Source organism: Theropithecus gelada, chromosome 1, assembly GCF_003255815.1.
Source record: "Theropithecus gelada isolate Dixy chromosome 1, Tgel_1.0, whole genome shotgun sequence".
Classification (NCBI taxonomy): domain Eukaryota; kingdom Metazoa; phylum Chordata; class Mammalia; order Primates; family Cercopithecidae; genus Theropithecus; species Theropithecus gelada.
Window position 1 is genome coordinate 48,650,155 of NC_037668.1, and position 14,027 is coordinate 48,664,181.

The window sequence follows — 14,027 nt, forward strand, 5'->3', positions numbered from 1 at the left end:
GGACACAGCAAAAGCAGCAGTAAGAGGAAAGTTTATTGCAATAAACACCTACGTCAAAAAAGCAGAAAGAAAAGCAAAAGCAAAACAGCAGAAAGGCAAAAAAGCCAAGATCTGGCCATTGCTCTCCAGTCGGGGAGAGAGAGCAAGACTCTGTCTCAAAAAATAAAAATAAAAAATGAAAAAAACTAGAGACATCATACTATCTAACTTCAAACTATACTGCACAGCTACAGTAACCAAAACAGCATGGTACTGGACTAAAAACACAGACCAATGGAAGACAACAGAGAATAAAGAAATAAATCCATTTATTTACAGCCAATTCATCTTTTTAAAGGTGCCAAGAATATACACAGGAGAAAGGACAGTCTCCTCAACCAACAGTGCTGGGAAAACTGGATATCTACATGCAGAGAAATGAAACTAGACTCCTATCTCTAACCATATACCAAAATCAAACCAAAATGGATTAAATTTTTAAATGTTAAGATCTGAAACCATGAAACGAATACAAGACAACACCAGGGAAATGCTTCAGAACATTGGTCTGAAAAAAGTTATTTCTTTTGGGTAAAATCTAGGAAGAGAAAACAAAAGCAAAAATAGAGAAATGGGGTTACATCCAATTAAACAATTTCTACACATTTAAGGAAACAGTCAACAGAGTGAAGAGACGACCTACAGAATGGGAGAAAATACATGCAAACTATCCATTTGACAACTGATTAATAGCTAAACTATATAAGAAACACAACTCAATAGCAAAAAGAAAAGAAGAAAAAAAAAAATCCAATTTAAAAATGGGCAGGCAGAGCCAGGCACAGTGGCTCACATCTGTAATCCCAGCACTCTAGGAGGTCAAGATAGGAGGACTGCTTGATCCCAGGCATTCAAGACCATCCTAGGCAATACAGTGTGACCCCATAGCTACAAAAATAAATAAATTGGCCTGGTGTGGAGGCAGCATGCCTGTAGTCCCAACTACTCAGGAAGCTGAGGCAGGAGCATCGCACCACTGTCCTCCAGCCTGGGCGACAGAGCAAGGCCCTGCCTAGAAGAAAAAAAGGGGCAAATGATCTAAACAGACATTTCTCAAAAGAAGACATACAAATGGCTGACAAGTATATGAAAAGTGCTCAACATCACCGATCATCAGGGAAACACAATGAGCTATCATCTCCCTCCCGATAAAGTGGCTATTATTAAAAATACTAAAAAAAAAAGGGCCGGGCATGGTGGCTCACGCCTGTAATCCCAGCACTTTGGGAAGCCAAGGTGGGCAGATCACATGAGGTCGGGAATTCGAGACCAGCCTGACCAACATGGAGAAACCCCATCTCTATGAAAAATACAAAATGAGCCGGCAGTGGTGGCACATGCCTGTAATCCCAGCTACTCAGGAGGCTGAGGCAGGAGAATCACTTGAAACCAGGAGGCAGAAGTTGTGGTGAGCCGAGATCACATCATTGCACTCCAGCCAGGGCAACAACAGAGAAAACTCCATCTCAAAAAAAAAAAAAAAAAAAAAAAAAAGACACTGCCGACAAAGTAGAGAAAGGAGAATGCTCGCACCGCTGCTGGGAATATGTTAGTATGGTCACTATGGAGAACAGTATAAAGGTTCATGAAAAAACTAAAATAGAGCTACCATATGATCCAGCCAATCCCGCTGCTGGGTATATATCCGAAAGAAAGGAAATCAGTGCATTAAAATTGTAAGTGAATTCTATAGCATTTAGAATTTATAGCATTCATTTATTTATCAATGAATTCAGTGCAAAGAGATAGCTGCCACCCATGTTTACTGCAGCACTATTCACGATAGCCAAGATGTGGATCAATGTAAGTATACATCAACAGATTAATGGATAATAAAAATGTGTCACATATACACAATGAAATATCAGTCAACCACATCCATTTGCAACAACAGAGATGGAACAGGAGGTAATGATGTTAAGTGAAATAAGCCAAGCCAAGAAAGAAAAATACCATGTCTTCACCCCTACGTGGGAGTTACAAAAACTTCATCTCATGTAGGTACAGAGTAGAATGATGGTTACCGGAGACTGAGAAGCATGGAAGGGTGATGAGATATGAAGACTGGTTGGTTAATGAGTACAAACATACAGTTAGATAAAAGGAATAAGTTCTAGTGTTAGCAGAGTAAGGCAACTATAGTTAACACTCGTTTATTGTATATTTCAAAATAGCTAGAAGATTTCAAATGTTTCTAACACAAAAGATAAAATACTTGAGGTGATGAATATCCTAATTACCCTGATTTGACCACCACACATTACTTGCATGCATCAAAATGACACATGTGGCTGGGCACAGTGGTTCATGCCTGTAATCCCAACACTTTGGGAGGCCAAAGCAGGTGGATCACTTGAGGTCAGGAGTTCAAGACCAGCCTGGCCAATATGATGAAACTCCGTCTCTACTAAAAATACAAAAATTCGCCAGGTGTGGTGGCGCATACCTATAGTCCCAGCTATGGAGGCTGAGGCAGGAGAATAGCTTGAACCTGGGATGCGGAGGCTGCAGTAAGCTGAGATCATGCCATTACACTCCAACCTGGGCAACGCAGTGAGACTCCGTATCAAATAAATAAATAAAATAGCACATGTATCCCACAAATAATTACTAAGTATCAATTTTTAAAAGCAGAGATATAAAGATAAATACATGCTTCTTCTAAAAAAAGTTATAAATAAATCTTTAGTTTAACTGATGGATTTGCCATCTGTGCTACATGATAGGACAATCAAACAGATTTACATGTGGCTGGACACCACTGCCTAAAGAATATGGATCAACCCAAGCTAAATTTTGTCTCTGGCGAGGTATCTCCATTGAAATCCTAGCCTACTCAACAGTGACCTGGCAAATACTCAACAGTGACCTGGCAAAAGAAATAAAAGCATGGTTCTCTAATTAAACAAAGCTTTAGGGTAAAAGAATCAAGATTTTGTAAAGTATAAAATGGCTAAATGTATCATTAGGCCAGGAGCAGTGGCTCACACCTATAATCTCAACACTTTAGAAGGCTGAGGCAGAAACACTGCTTGAGTCAGGAGTTCAAGACCAGCCTGTGCAACATAGTGAGACCCTGTCTCTACAGAAAAGAAAAAAATGTTTTTTAATTAGCAGGAGCCATGATGTGCATCTGTAGTCCTGGCTACTTGGGAGGCTAAGGCAAGAGGATCTCTTGAGCCTAAGAAGTTGAGCCTACAGCGCGCCATGACTGAGCTACTGCACTCCAGCCTGGATGACACAGTAAGACCCTATCTCAAAAGAAAAAAAAAAAATCATGAAATTTTATGGCATAGCTGGGCATGGTGGCTCATGCCTGTAATCCCAGCACTTTAGAAGGCTGAGGCGGGAGAATTGCTTGAGCCCCAACATTAGAGACCAGCCTGGGCAACACAGCAAGATCTCATCTCTACAAAAATTTTAAAAATTAGCCAGGTATGGGCCAGGCGCAGTGGCTCACACCTGTAATCCCAGCACTTTGGGAGGCCGAGGAGGGTGGATCACCTGAGATCAGGAGCTCGAGACCAGCCTGGCCAACATGGTGAAACCCCATCACTACTGAAAATATAAAAACTAGCCAGGCATGGTGGTGGGTGCCTGTAATCCCAGCTACTCGGGAGGCTGAGGCAGGAGAATTCCTTGAACCCAGGAGACAAAGGCTGCAGTGAGCCAACACGGTACCACCACTGGACTCCAGCCTCGGTGACAGAGTAAGACTCTGTCTAAAAAAAAAAAAAAAAGAAAAGAAAAGAAAAATTAGTCAGGCATGGTGATGCATGCCTCTAGTCCTAACTACTTGGAAAGCTAGGGGAGGAGGGATCGCTTGAGCCCAGGAGTTTAAGGCTGCAGTGAGCCATGATCGTGCGACTGCACTCCACCCTAGGCAACAGAGAGAGTCCCTGTCTCAACCAAAAAAAAAAAGAGAGCGAGAGAAAGAAGAAAACAAATTTTATGGTATTGAAGAGGAATTATCCATAGTCAGCTACAATTACGCCACCGTACTCCAGCCTGTGCAAGAGGGAGGACCCTGTCTCAAAAAAATAAAAAAAATAAAAACATTTATTAAGAAGTACTTTAAATAATTTATACAAATTTATTTATTTATTTATTTTTGGCGAGGGACAGAGTCTTGCTCTGTTGCCCAGGCTCCAGTGCAATGGCGCCATCTCAGCTCACTGCAACCTCCGCCTCCCAGGTTCAAGCGATTCTCCTGCTTCAGCCTCCTGAGTAGCTGGGATTACAGGCGTGAGCCACCATGCCTGACTAATTTTTGTATTTTTAGTAGAGACAGGGTTTCACCATGTTGGTCAGGCTGATTTCAAGCTCCTAACTTTGTGATCTGTCCGCCTTGGCCTCCCAAAATGCTGGGATTACAGGCGTGAGCCACCATGCCCAGTCAGGAATTTTTCATAAGCAGTTATTAAGATAACCCTTCCAATTGCACAGAATATAAATTTCTCCTTCTTTTAGAAATGTCATTATTCTATTACTAAATTCATCTCTGCAATTATATTAAAAATACTAGCCTGACAGTCATAAAATCTAATTTCTCTAAGCAAAATATATATGACAAAATTATACAACATAGTAAAAGTCCACAGTTTATACTGCAGAGGCAGGCCAATATACGAAAGTTACCAATTAATATTTCAAATTAATCTATGTTTCTGTAGTTTTGACATTTTCCCTCCCCCATTTAACATATGTAGCTCTTACCAGACCTTTTAAAAATATGTGCTTGGGCCAGGTGTGGTGGCTCACGCCTGTAATCCCAGCACTTTGGGAGGCTGAGGTGGGTGGATCACAAAGTCAGGAGATCAAGACCATCCTGGCTAACATGGTGAAACCCCGTCTGTATTAAAAATACAAAAAATTAGCTGGGTATGGGTGGTGCGCGCCTGTAGTCCCAGCTACTCGGGAGGCTGAGGCAGGAGAATCACTTGAACCTGGGAGGCAGAAGTTGCAGTAAGCCGAGATGGCGCCACTGCACTCCAGCCTGGGCGACAGAGCAAGACTCCGTCTCAAAATATATATACATATACACATATATACATATATACACACACATATACATATACATACACACATACATATATATATGTGCTTGATTCTTTTTTTGTTCATATGATCAATCACTCAATTATGGCTAATAAGGAATAATGACATAAGCTTCCCTCTCATCCCTGATAAATGTACCCAGGGCAAACTTGCATAAAGCAGGTTAAAATAAATACAAAATAACTAGACTAAATGTAACATGAACATATTCCAGAAGATGACTCCAATTTTTTTTTTTTTTTGGAAACAGAGTCTTGCTCTATCACCCAAGCTGGAGTGCAGTGGTGCAATCTCAGTTCACCACAACCTCTGACTCCCGGGTTCAAGCAATTCTCACACCTCAGCCTTCCAAGTAGCTGGGACTACCGGCTCACACCACCATGCCCAGCCAATTTTTTGTACTTTTAGTAGAGGCAGGGTTTCACCATGTTGGCCAAGCTGGTCTCAAACTCCTGACCTCAAGTGATCTACCCACCTCAGCCTCTCAAAGTGCTGGGACTACAGGAGTGAGCCAACCACGCACAGTCCCAAATTTTTTTTTCTTAATTTTTTAAAACTACAGAGACAGGGTCTCACCATGTTGCCCAGGCTGGTCTCAAACTCCTGACCTCAAGCAATCCTCCCACCACCTTGGCCTCCCAAAGTACTGGGATGACAGGTGTGAGCCACCATGCCCGGCCAAGTCCAACTTTTAATGCTTCTTTGATTATCAGCAAATCCCTATTACGTAAAATGGCGGACATTAGTGTATAAAACCTGCATACCAGATACAAAAAAGCACAATCTTTGTGTAATTTTGAGACTGGCCAGGAGTCTTTCAAGCCTTTCAAGGAATTTAACCAATTCAATGAAAGTGACATATGGATACCACATGCTAAGGCAGTAGGAGGTGAACTGGGGGTTAACTTTTACTTCATGACATAATCCCAGCACATTGGGAGGCCAAGGCGGGTGAATCACTCGACGTCAGGAGTTCAAGACCAGCCCGGCCAACACGGCGAAACTCCTTCTTTACTAAAAAATACAAAAATCTGTTGGGTGTGGTGGCACATGCCTGCAGTACCAGCTACTCAGGAGGATGAGGCAGGAGAATCACTTGAACCCCAGAGATGGAGGTTTCAGTGAACCAAGAATGCATCACTGCACTCTAGCCTGGGTGACAGAGTAAGGTTCCACCTAAAAACAAACAAAAAACAACAACAAAAAAGGGGAAACCAGCAGGATGAAGCAGCTCACACCATAATCCCAGCACTTGAGTGGCTGAGGCGAGAGGATCAATTGAAGCCAGGAGTTTGAGACCAGCCAGGGCAACACAGCAAGGCTCTGCCTCTGTTAAAAAGTATAAAACATTAGCTGGGTACGGTGGCTTGTGCCTCCAATCCTAGTTACTTAGCTATTTAGGAAGCTGAGATGGGAGGTTCATTTGAACTCAGGAGTTCAAGGCTTCGATGAGCTGTAATTATGCCAGTACACTCTGACCTGGGCGACAGAGTGAGACTCTGTCAAATAAATAAATAAATAAAAAGTAAAGACTATCATACTTTAAGGTAACTTCTAGCTCCCTAAAATCCTTTCTTCCAGAATAGGCATAAAATATAATATATACACAAACATTTTTTTTTTTCTTTTTTTTTTTCTTTTTTTTTTTTTTGCAGATGATGGTTTCATTCTGTCTCCCAGGCTGGTCTCAAGTTCCCGGGCTCGAGCAGTCCTCCCACCTTGGCATGCCAAAGTGCTAGGATTACATGTGTCAGCCACCACACTCAGCCACACACACACTTTTTTTTTTTTTTTCTAATAGAGACGGGGTTTCACCATGTTGCCCAGACTGGTCTCAAACTCCTGAGCTCAAGTGATCCACCCACCTCAGCCTCCCAAAGTGCTGGGATTACAGGTGTGAGCCACCATGCCTGGTCTCGATTTTTTAAAACTGATCAAAGGACTATAAACATGACAGTAGTTTTAAATAGTAAAAATCAAATTAGATCAAACTCAAAAAACACATTCAAAAGCTTAGATTCAAATATTTCATGTAAACTACATGACAGGCAGTGTGTTGGTGCTCACAGGATTTTGATGATCTATTCTCCAAAGTAATAAATGTACAGAATTATATGTCCTCATTTATGAGGTTTTATAAAACCTAAGGTTTTTTCAACAAAATACTTGTTCCTCATTCAGTATTCATCTCCACAAACAGGACTACTGAGTTGTCCAAACCAAGATCTATGACACCACCTTTACTCTTTTCTCTCACATCCCACATCTAAGACATCAACATATTCTACTGACTTTACTTCTCCTTACTCCCACTTCAATCACCACCACATGTCCACATCACACAGTCTATTCTCCATATAGCAGCCACATTGACCTTCTAAAAGTAAATTCACATCTACTGCTCTGAATCCTCCACTGCCTTTCTAGTATATCTAGATTAAAATCCAAAATCTTTACTATGGTCGGTAATGTCCATGTATTAGTCCATTATCACACTGCTACAGAGAACTACCTGAGACTGCGTAATTTATTAAGAAAAAAGAAAACGGAAAAAAAAAAAAAAGAGGTTTAACTGACTCACAGTTCCACATGGCTGGGGAGGCCCCAAGAAACTTACAATAATGGTGGAAAATGAAGAGGAAGCAAGGCATGTCTTACATGGTGGCAGGAGAGAGAGAGAGAAAGCAAGGGGGGAAGCGCCGCACCTTTAAACCGTCAGATCTCAGGAGAACTCATTCACTATCACAAGAACAGCATGGGGAAAATCCGCCCCCATGATCCAATCACCTCCCACCAGGTCCCTCCGGACATGTTGGGGATTACAATTCCACATGAGATTTGAGTAAGGACACAGAGTCAAACCAAACCAGTCCACATAATCTGATGTCTCAAATCCAACCTCTCTCCATTCCAGCCACACTGGCTTTCTTCCATTTCTAAGACTACATTGAGCTCACTACTATCTCTGGGCATCTGCACTGCTGTTCCTTCTACCACAAATGCTTTTTTTCCCTAGAAATCTTCACTTTCAGCTTAATTGCCACCTTTTCAGAGAGACTTTCCCTGAGATAATTAGTTAAGGTAGAATGACCAGTATCCTGCTTTATTCTCATCAAGCTACTTATTACAACCCAATAGGAAACTGTATATATATATTTGTTTGCTGTCTTCTTATACCATAAAGATGTAATATCCATGAGGGCTGAGGGTCTGTGTTGCTCCATTACCATATCCTGAACACCTAGACCACTGCATGACACACAGTAAAAGCTTAAGCTTAAGTATTCAATGCTGAGTGATTAAATTCTATAATAAACAATATATAACCACTTATTATTTAAGAACTGTTATCTAAGGAATGGCATACGAAAAGCTGATATGAGATAAAGTGACAAGATAAAGCATAGGGCCTACAAAACAGACAAGAAAGACAAGCTAAACTATACCCCAAAAATGGTTATAGTATTTGTCTCTATAAATCACTCAGGATTACTACAAGTTTTCATTTTCTTTCACTTATCTTAGTTTAAAAATAATATTTAAACGGTGAAAGTACACTTAGGTAATTAGAAAACATCGTATTTTAAGAGGGATTCTGACAATGATGCTGTTCTTTTGCATAGTACTTTTTTTAAAAACCATAAAAAACTAAGACCTAGAGGAAGGTTGTGCCAGAAAAAAATATTTTAAGTTTTCTTTTTTTTCTTAAGACACAGGGTCTTACTCCACTGCCCAGACTGGAACGCAGAGGCACAATCAGATATCGCACTGCAGCCTCGACCTCCTGGGCTCAAGTGATTCTCCTGCCTCAGTCTCCCAACTACCTAAAATTACAGGCTCACATCACCATGACTGGCTAGTTTTTTTTATTTTTTGTTGAGATGGGGTCTCATTATGTTGCACAGGCTGGTATCAAACTACTGGGTTCAAGCAATCCTCCCGCCTTGGCCTCCCCTACTGCTGGGATTACAGGTAGGAGACAGCACAATCAGCCAAAGGTTATTTTTCTTTTCTTTTCTTTTCTTTTGAGACACAGTCTCGCTCTGGCGCCAGGCTGGAGTGCAGTGGCACGATCTCGGCTCACTGTAACCTCTGCCTCCCAGATTTAAGCTATTCTCCTGCCTCAGTCTCCCGAGTAGCTGGGACTACAGGTTCACACCACCACACCTGGCTAATTTTTGTATTAATAGTAGAGACGGGGTTTCACTATGTTGGCCAGAATGGTCTCGATCTCCTGACCTTGTGATCCACTCGCCTTGGCCTCCCAAAGCCCCAGGATTACAGGAGTAAGCCACCACCCTGGGCCCAAAGGTTATTTTTAAATGTGTTATTCAAAATGTTATTTTTCAATGAATTGAAGATTCCTAATGATTAGGGTGATCAGATAATTTATAATAGAAACTGGGTCAATTCTAAGAGTGAATAGGGCTGCAGAAATAATAAATTGATCTACAATAGGTGTTACTGAGCCTTGTTTCAGACAAACCAAGAAAAACTATCATCCTATCCATTACCTGCATGATACTCTTTTTTTTGTTGAGGGTCTCACTCTGTCACCCAGGCTGGAGCATAGAGGTTTGATCAAAGCTCACTGCAGCCTTGAACTCCTGGCCTCAAGTGATCCCCTTGCCTCAGCCTCTAAAGTACCTGGGACTACAGGTACATGCCACCATGCTTAGTTAATTTGCAAATATACAAAGGTCAGCTTAAACCCCCGCCCCCCCAACCAACCTACATACTCTTTATTTCACTTCATATTATGTCACAGTGAACTGACTACTGGCCACTCCGTTAACCACGCGTCTGAATCTTCACGTCCTAGAAGGCTTTGCCTTCCCTTCTCTACCTACAGAAGTCTTGCATCTTCTGCTTTAAGTGTCACTTTCTGAATGCAGTCACCTCTTCCTTTCGCATGCAATTAACATGTTCCTGTCACCAATCAAAGGTTCTTAATCTGGAGCTTAGAAATGGCCTGATGAGGTGGAGCGCAGGGTCTCACACCTGTAATCCCAGAACACTGGGAGGCCGAGGGGGGTGGATCACTGGAGGTCAGGAGTTTGAGACCAGCCTGGCCAATATGGTGAAACCCCATCTTTACTAAAAATACAAAAATTAGCCAGGTGTGGTGATGCGCACCTGTAATCCCAGCTACTCGGAAGGCTGAGGCAGGGGAATCACTTGAACCAGGAGGCGGAGGCTGTAGTGAGCCGAGATCGAGCCCCTGCACTCTAGCCTGGGCGACAGAGTGAGATTCCATCTCAAAAAAAAGAAATGGCCTGATGGACATCTGGGAAATTCTGAAATTATATGTAAACACTGAATATATGTTCCTCTTGAAAGAGAGAACATTAAAACTATTTTCAGATTCTAAAAGTGATTCATAACCAAAAACCATATGAATCACTTCTCTATCATATCACTTTATATTAGAATTATTTATTTTCTTATCTCCCTCAGTAGACTGTGAGTCCTTTTAAGGCATTCTATCTAATGGTATGTTGAGTCGAAATATTTAAAAGATAGGTTTCACTCCCTAATTCCCCTAAATTATCTTAGGCTCGCTGTAAAACACCTAAAACTTACTTCTAATATTGTTACCTTCATCCTCTAACTTTTAAATTTTCTTTCATATGGCTAGGCATGGTGGCTCACGCCTGTAATCCCAGCACTTTGGGAGGCCAAGGTGGATGGATCACTTGAGCCTAGAACCTGAAACCAGCCTGCTCAACCAAGTAAGAATCCTCAAAATAATTATTTTCCCTTCATTTATGAATTTGAATCATCTAATATAAAAAATTAAAGGGGCTGGGCATAATGGCTCATGTCTATAATCCCAGCACTTTGGGAGGTGGAGGCAGGCGGACTGCTTGAGTTTGGGAGTCTGACCAGCCTGAGCAACATCATAAGACCCTGCCTCTGCCAAAATATAATTTTTTTTTTTTTTTTTTTTTGAGACAGAGTCTCGCTCTGTTGCCCAGGCTGGAGTGCAGTGGTGCAATCTCAGCTCACTGCAAGCTCCGCCTGCTGGGTTCACGCCATTCTCCTGCCTCAGCCTCCGAAGTAGCTGGAACTACAGGCGCCCGCCACCACGCCCAGCTAATTTTTTGTATTTTTAGTAGAGACGGGGTTTCACTGTGTTAGCCAGATGGTCTCGATCTCCTGACCTCGTGATCCACCCACCTTGGCCTCCCAAAGTGCTGGGATTACAGGCGTGAGCCATCTTGCCCAGCCAAAAAATTATTTTACTTAGCATGCACAGAGCAATGTGACTGTAGTCCCAATTACTTGGGAGGCTGAGGCAGGAGGATAACTTGAGGCCAGGAGTTCAAGGCGCAGTAATCCATAATCATGCCACTGCACTCCAGCCTGGGTGACAGAGTGAGACCTGATCTCTTAAAAATGAAAAAAAAAATTAAATTTCCTTCTGTTAAAAACGGTGTTCACAGCCGGGCACAGTGGCTCACACCTATAATTCCAGCACTTTGAGGGGCTGAGGTGGTGGATCACTTGAGGTCAGGAGTTCAAGACCAGCCTAACCAACATGATGAAACTCTGTCTCTACTAAAAGTACAAAATTAGCAAGGCGTGGTGGCGCATGCCTATAATCCCAGCTACTTCGGAGGCTGAGGCAGATGAATCGCTTGAACTGGGAAGGCAGAGGTTGCAGTGAGCCAAGATCGCACCATTACATTCCAGCCTGGGCAACAAGAGCAAATCTCCATCTCAAATTTTTTAAAAAAGTGTTCACTCTTCTAAACTTTCAGCATTTTGAAAATACGTAATCAAGGAGAATAAAAAGTAAAATTTTAAAAATTTAAAGTTTAGAAAACATAAAACTGGTGAAATTTTTAAGAAAAAAAATCCAGAAAGAAAATAAAACTCAGAGTGCAAAAAGAATACAAAGCTGCCTGTAATCCCAGCACGTTAGGAGGCCAAGGTGGGCAGATCACCTGAGGTCAGGAGTTTGAGACCAGCCTGGCCACCATGGTGAAACCCCACCTGTACTAAAAATACAAGAATTAGCCAGGTGTGGTGGCACGTGCCTGTAGTCCCAGTTACTGGGAGGCTGAGGAGGGAGAATTGCTTGAACCCAGGAGGCGGAGGTTGCAATAAGCCAAGATCATACCACTGCACTCCAGCCTGGGTGACACAGTGAAACTCCATCTCGAAAATAATAAAAATAATAATAATAATAAGGCCAGAGGTTAATATTTACAGAAAGGAAAAATAAGTCTATCTTTTTGTTGTTGTTGTTTTGTTTTGTTTTTTTGTTTTTGTTTTTTTTGAGACGGAGTCTCGCTTTGTTGCCCAGTTTGGAGCGCAGTGGCGCGATCTTGGCTCACTGCAAGCTCCACCTCCCGAGTAGCTGGGACTACAGGTGCCCGCCACCATGCCCGGCTAATTTTTTGTATTTTTAGTAGAGACGGGGTTTCATCGTGTTAGCCAGGATGGTCTCGATCTCCTGACCTCGTGATCCGCCCGTCTCAGCCTCCCAAAGTGCTGGGATTACAGGCGTGAGCCACCGCACCCGGCAAGTCTCTCTATCTTAACATAGTATTTGTTTCACTCCATTTCTTAGATTAAGATGATGGAGAAAGAACCTATTCACCTTATCCTATTACATACATCTCATTCTATTCAGAATTTTATTGAACTTTTTGCCAAAAATTTGTCATGTGTCAATCAAACACTTCCTATAATTAATACCAAGGATTCACACACAAAAGCACACACACAATTTGACGCTGCAGACACTCACCGTGCTGTAGACTGCTGAGACAGTGGGAGTGAAGATTCGATCCTCAAGAGGCTGTTGCACAGGTCCTCTAGGAATTCTAGAAGAGCGAGTTAAGGATAAGAGAATTCAAAAATGGATGCTTAATAGTTAGAGACAACTGCCACCACAAATTTCCACCAACGACCTAAGCACTTTCACCCAATTAGTAAGTTATATACTTCTCCACCAAAACTAAAAAATAAAATACTTCAAACGTCCTAAAATGACTATATCAATCTCTTCAAAAGCCTTCCCATGATAAACATTCCATGGAATCTCAAAACAAAGACAACTATACAGTAAGTGTCCAAACTTTAGGCCCATGATGAGATTCTGCCACCTTTATTTTCTACTAAAAATAACTGGCTGGGTGCAGTGGCTCAAGCCTATAATCCCAACACTTTTGGAGGTCAGATTGAGAGAATTACTTAAACCCCAAGAGTTCAAGACAAGCCTGGGCAACACAGCAAGACGTCGTCTCTACTAAATTAGCCGAGTGTGGCTGCCAGCACCTGTAGTCTCAGCTACTCGGGAGGCTGAGGTGGTAGGATCACTTGAGCACAGGAGTTTAACCAGTTGCAATTAGCACACCTCTCTACCAAAAAAAAAGCCTAAATAAATCAGTATGAGACAGGAACTGCCAGAAATTTTCTACAGAATTTGAATTCAAAGAAATGACCCCCGTAAAACTTTGTACACTACCACATACTTCCTTCCTAATTCTGCCTGCCATCGTGCTTATTACCAGTTCTCACCAAACTCTGTATCTCCAAGCATAAATCACTGGATGTTTCTTTCTCTCTGAGCTCAAGATACAGGCCAAACAGCTTTTCATAGTGCTATTTAAAATTCTAATTCAATAATTGAGCAGTGTAACATGCACATACAATAATCCAGAACATGCTGATTTTTTAAAATCCATGACTGAAATACAGTAGTACATCCACTTGATATTTCTGTATTTCAAATTGCTGTAATTTATATCATTAGGAAATACAAGCAAAACTATTAGTAAGATTATATAGATGGTATGCAATACTGAATTAAGACTCTAAGTAGAAACATAAATGTAAAAAATTTCAAATTCTCCACTTTCTTTTTCTAGTAGAATACAAGGCAAATTTCATAAATAAATACAATTTGATGGTTAAAG

At 41.6% G+C, this 14,027-nt stretch overlaps 1 protein-coding gene across 5 annotated transcripts in view; it reads right to left on the reverse strand.

The window, feature by feature from the left end:
* The window catches only part of EIF4G3 (eukaryotic translation initiation factor 4 gamma 3), a 379,715-nt gene that overhangs the window by 269,558 nt on the left and 96,130 nt on the right, over positions 1-14,027 (reverse strand). For all 5 annotated transcript variants that reach the window (XM_025384549.1, XM_025384551.1, XM_025384552.1 and 2 more), the window contains exon 3: positions 12,857-12,932. The gene's annotated coding sequence lies outside the window, so the exon portion shown is untranslated. The remainder of the gene's footprint in view (positions 1-12,856; positions 12,933-14,027) is intronic.